A 6,000-nucleotide genomic window follows, 5' to 3' on the forward strand; every position below is an offset into this window, starting at 1 on the left:
TGAACTGCATACCTGATGTCAGGCTTTAACCCCCTGATGAATTGGGAAACAAAATATGTGTCAGGCATGCCCCCACTATGCATGTCTACTTGAAATTGAAGTGTTTTAAAAGCAGCTGCATAATCTTCTACTGAGCCAACTTGTTTGAGATCCAACAATGCATCTATGGCATGTTGATAGTCATATGCTCCAAACTTTTGCTCTACAGCCTTGATAAATTGATCCCAAGTGTCCACCCTATTTTTCCTGTTGTAAACTCTAAACCATTGTGAGGCATTTTCATCCATATGCATGACTGCCGTCATAGTCTTCATATGTTCAGGTATGTCAAAGATCTGAAAATAAGTTTCACACTTATCACGCCAAATTGTTGGGTCTTGACCTTCAAACCTGGGAAACTGCATTTTGGGCAGGGAGTTCCTGTGAGCAGCAACATTATGCCCAAAAGGACGCCCACCAGTAGCAGCACGATGATAATGTGGTTCCCCAAATGATGAATGGTCTTGTTGATAATGATTCTGATGATGAGCAGTATTGGTAGATGGTGGTGGACTGTTCTCATTATCCTGATCGTCCTTCCTTAGTTGATCCACGGTGAGCTTTGCTACTGTTTGACCAGTAGCCTCCAATTGCTAGGCTAGGACTTGTTGTTCTCTCATGGACAGATCGACGGCCTTACTGTTGATATCCAACTTGACCTACATTTGCTGTTGAGTAATGTGGAGGTCCTCGATCTTGGAGAATAGTAGGTCCACAGATTGCATCAACCTATCCAATTTTGCGTCAGCCTTCGTAGCTCCCTCCGCCATGGTGTCCAGGAGCAATTGAGACTGCACTGAAGGTTTGGGTGGAGCCGTGGTGAATTGCCCGTAAATCGATCCGTGGTGGAATGGGATTTACAGGAAGTCAATCGTCGTCGCCGGTGCCACACGGCAAACGACGAGACCTTAGCAAACCCACCCCATTTATGGCTCAGATCGATGGAGTTCTGCAATTCGACCCAGTAGCAACCGATCCCAGGTCTTGGGCACCAAAATCGTCGGTAGGCAGAAGGAATCAGAAAGGGGAACACCTGAATCAGAGAGCCGAAGCACCCTCGCCGTGCACCACCTGCTCCGCCGATGTGGTGCGCCACCGCTACCCCCAACACCCACGCCGAGGAAGACGAGTCTCTGATACCTGCTGTAATGCCCCGTGGCCGTCGACAGCTTGCCGGCGGCGTGAGATCAACACAGGCAGAGATCAGAGAATGGCTGGGGAAGGGAAGGACCCTGAACCCCGATAGAATCTTTCTTTCTCATTCAGAAAACGATAATGATACACTCTATTTTTCCATCCGACCTTTTAAGAGTTTACACGCTGGCTGACAACCCGGCCCCACCTATCAAGCACACACGCACACATCTGTAATACACACACTCACTCCTGAATACGTATTCCTCTCGCTGTGCCTACTCCGTCGCTTCCAGGCATTACACCATCTACAAGCAATCTACGTGGAGCAGGGAGAATACACTTCCTTTTTCTATTTCTAATTTTCTTATTTAGTTAAATCGGGCTCAATTTTTGTTTATATGGCTAATAACTCCTACAAGCTAAACATGCTTTGACGGATCGGAGTTGCATTCATTTGCATGTTGGATCGCAGGATCAGGATACCCATGTGTGCTGTCCACGTGCACGTCGACTACGTCAGAAGCAAGCATCACGACCCGGCTTCATAGTGGCCTAGCTCCGAGACGGCCTACACCTTTCCATCTTCACCAAAGCTCTAGTAGTGACTGCATCACCAACAATGTGCGTCACGCGCCGCTTCGACGAATCAGCAACCCCGACACACTAGTGACAACATCAACTACTCGGACCCGGCACACGGGTCGAGGACGAGTCTCGGACGGTCAAAGATAGGTCGGCAGTGAGTCCCGACCTGTTTGCTTTCGCCGACTACTCTCCCCGACCATAACAATCAAGATGACGCCCGGGGCTTCTAAGCCTGGACACGAGGACGACGCCGACTCTCCGACTCAATCACGAATCAAGCTAAGTCTTATTTTCAATTAAATATTTTATAGCCTCCGTATATCTCTGTACGCCTCGATTGTCGTATGTCCCCGTGACTTTCGCCGACCGTCTCGGCTCTCCTTTGTCTCCGTGATTTCCGCCGACCACCTTGGTTACACCCGGATTGCTCATACAACTTGGTCCGTCCACTACACGGACAATCGGGGCTGCGACCTACGAGTGCCCAGTGCACACTCTCACTTTTTCGCACAGTTTTGACTGCTTTGCGATCTCCTTCATGTCTTGTACGTCTTCTCTTAACGGTTGCTAAAGTACTCGGATAGCACACACCTTAATCCATGAAACCTTGACTCATCCTGCACGTCTCCTATATGCGAGCATCAGGTCAGCCCCAACGCTATAGCCTAAGATAAGGCGTCCTCTTCGTGAGCAATGGTCAGCAGGGCTAGGTGATTAAACGTAATAGGCTAACTACCCGGGAAATTACATGACCTACAAGAGCAGGACATGCAAGAATTTACTTCTATAGCGAATTAAACTTCCGAGTTGTTCAATTATTAAATGATCTACACTATGCTACATAATGATTGTATTGTCCTTTTACAGCTCAAAAACTACTCGGCGTGCCTCCCGTTGCCCGGTCGACGTTTTTGGCTTAGGGCAGGAGGCAACTCAACGTGCTTCCGCGACTCGTCCGGCTTCCAGGCTCGGGGGCTAGGCGCCGCAGACAACTCGGCGTGCCTCCCGTCACCCAGCCGACCTCTTTGGCTCGGGGCGGGAGGTGACTCAACGTGCTTCCACGACTTGTCCGACTCCCAGGCTCGGGGGCTTGGCACCGCAGATGACTTAGCGTGCCTCCCGTCGCCCGGCTGACCTCTCTGGCTCAGGGCGGCAGGCGACTCGACGTGCTTCTGCGGCTCATCTGGCTCCTAGGCTCGGGGGCTGGGCGCTGTAGACGACTCGGCGTGCCTCCCGTCGTTCGGCCGACCTCTCTGGCTCAGGGTGGGACGTGACTCGGCGTGCCTCCGTGGCTCCGCCGGTCCTCGCGCTCATGCTCGGGGGCTGGGCGCTTACTTCAGGTCGGTGTGCCTCCGTGGCTCCGCCAGTCCTCACGCTCATGCTCGGGGGCTGGGCGCCTATTTCTTGTCAGCGCGCCTCTGTGGCTCCGCCAGTCCTCGCGCTCACGCTCGTGGGTTGGGCGCCTACTTCAGGTCGTTGTGCCTACGTGATTTCGCCTATCCTTATGCTCGGGCACTAGGACTTGCTTCTATGATCAATTTTTTCTTTTTAACCATTAGACCGATTATACTAATCGCTTCAATGCTCGGGGGTTACTCCATATGGAGTGTGTCTTGCGACACCCTCCATGTCCTTCGCTTCGACCTACTGGATGCCCGACATCCATCAGCTCGGCGCTCGACTTCGCTCTGCGTCTATGGCTCTGTGTTCGTTCGGATTTTCTTTTTTTTTTAGCACTGCGCAACCTCTCCGTCACTATGATGCCATCGTAGCTTCAGCTGGCTTCATTCCAAACTTCGCTGTGATGACCTCAGGTCCCTGTTCACCTACACATTTCTCGGGAGCTTGAGGGATATGGGTACCCCATGGGTCCCCACCGACTAGGTACTAGCCGATCCTAGCAAGTGGGCCCACCCGACCAGAACGTGTGGGCCAAGGAATGAAGATACTTGAGCACATGTCAAGGAGGTCAGACGATTCAAATCAGCCTGGATATTGCGGGATACTTGTTGTAATGCGACTCAGGTTGCATTCCATGTAACAACCAACTAGATTAGATTCAAACCGGCTTGTAACCCTAGGTTGTCAGCCTATATAAGGCGGCCGAGGGCGCCTCCCAAGGGCAACCCAACTCTCCGCGAACAATACCAGCAATACAATCCACCAAAATACAAGACGTAGGGTATTACTCTCCGAGGTCCGAACCTGTCTAAACCCTCGTGTTCTCGTGATCACCTTCTAGTTCTTGGTTTCGCAATCCTCCCTACCTACAAATCTACCGCTTGGGTAACCCCTGGTGGACTGCCGGGCTACTAAATCCGACAGGCATGAAATTCTTTGAGGTTGCTAATACAAATGTAGAACAACAATAATAATATAAAGTGTTTACGTATTGAAAAACATGCCAACACCTAGATAAAATACTCCCGTTACACATAAGTAATGTTTTAGAGTTGTCTGTAGTCAACTATTTTAAATTTTGTATACAAATTACTTTTGGTGTGTTCAGTTTAGACGTGTGAAAATGGTAAATCTGTTTTGAATTGTTAGTAAAAGTACACTTTTGATGTATTTTAATATTTTATAATTAAAATTAGTACTCAAAGTATTGTGTTAGAGACGATTGATGTTCAAAATTCCATTTTTGAACTACCCAGATTACATTTGTCTACAACCCATATTGTTTACACCCAAAGTACACTTTTGATGTATTTTAATATTTATAATTAAAAGTAGTGCTCAAAGTATTGTGTTAGAGACGATTGATGTTCAAAATTTCACTTTTGTGTGTGACCAAAGGGAGTATTCATTTGAAAATGACCAAATCAAACTAGTTTGAGAATTCTGGAATCAAACAACACAACTGCCATCTTGAGTTTCCTTTTGATCACATTTGGACTAACACTAAAATCTAAACCCCTGTTAGTCAAGTCCAAATAAACCAACTCAAAAAGCCTAGTCTAGGAAACACCCGGATATTTTGAACCAAGAAAATACTCTATTTTATGGTATTTATTTAAGATTCAACGTCTTAAAATCTACCTATCCTAATATGATCGTAGCCATTTTCTGTTTCCTACCTATCCTAATATGATCGTAGCCATTTTCTGTTTCCTAATCCGTTACTCTTAATTCACTTCAGTAATACTTTCCTTGCTGATGTTTCGTCTTGGCAGGCTCCAACGCTTTGCCACCGCCGCCGCCACAATCTCCTTTTTCACTATCTCCGAGATCTATTTTGATAAGTCCACATATCCTTCCTACCTTCCTTCTTGATCTCTAAATCTTCCACCGCCTCCTTCAGCTATAACACTGACTCATCTTTCTCAAGACATTGTTGTGATGCTCTAGTTCCGTCTATTTAGCCTCTTATGCTTCTATGACGATGTCATCACCACCTCCTCTCACACTCCAAGCACCACCACCTATCCGGTATTGCCATTTCAGGCTTCGTTCGAGTCCGTCCGATACCAAAAGTCTCCATCGCTAATCCCTAACCATAGAGCTTGTTGGAGATGAAGAAGATTGGTGAATAGGAAGAACGAATAGAGTGAATAATTTAGCAATCTAAAATAAACCCAGCTAAAATCTTACCACGATGATAATCTTAACACAGCTAAGCACCGTGAATATTGTTTGGAATTACTTTCCCCTTATAATTTAGTAATTCCTAAATAAAATCCAACAAATCTTATGACTAAGAGAATTCGAACCCACCCACTTGCGATATCTCCACCCCCAACAAATCTCAAACACCAGCGGTATATCCGAACAATACAGCTAACCAAACCACTACCCCACCTATAAAACGTGGACTTCCTTTCCCCTTGTAATTTAGCAATTCTAAAGCAAACCCAGCAAATCTCACGATAGAGAATTCAAAACGGACCCAACTTGCGCCTCTCCCAAATCCCACCCTAGCAAACCTCCGGCAGAGACCACAGAGCGAGAAATCCAAACAACACGGCTAACCAAAAACTGCTGGCCATAAAACTTCAAGTTCTCTCTTTTCCTCAATCTCTCCTTGCGACTTCCTCGCTCCCTCCCTTTACTTCCCTTCCGCCCCAAGCAAAATCTGACAGGAAATTCATTAAAAAAAGGCAGGCTATATCTGCAATCCAATCCTCTGATTGCTGGACTCGCCAGTCCTCCCATTAAGCCTCGCCGTCAAAGGCACGGGATTTTTTGTCTGGGGGTTTTCTTGCGGAGGCGTCGCGAGGGTTTCTTGGGATGGGATCG

The sequence above is a fragment of the Setaria italica genome, chromosome II (genome assembly GCF_000263155.2).
Source record: "Setaria italica strain Yugu1 chromosome II, Setaria_italica_v2.0, whole genome shotgun sequence".
Classification (NCBI taxonomy): domain Eukaryota; kingdom Viridiplantae; phylum Streptophyta; class Magnoliopsida; order Poales; family Poaceae; genus Setaria; species Setaria italica.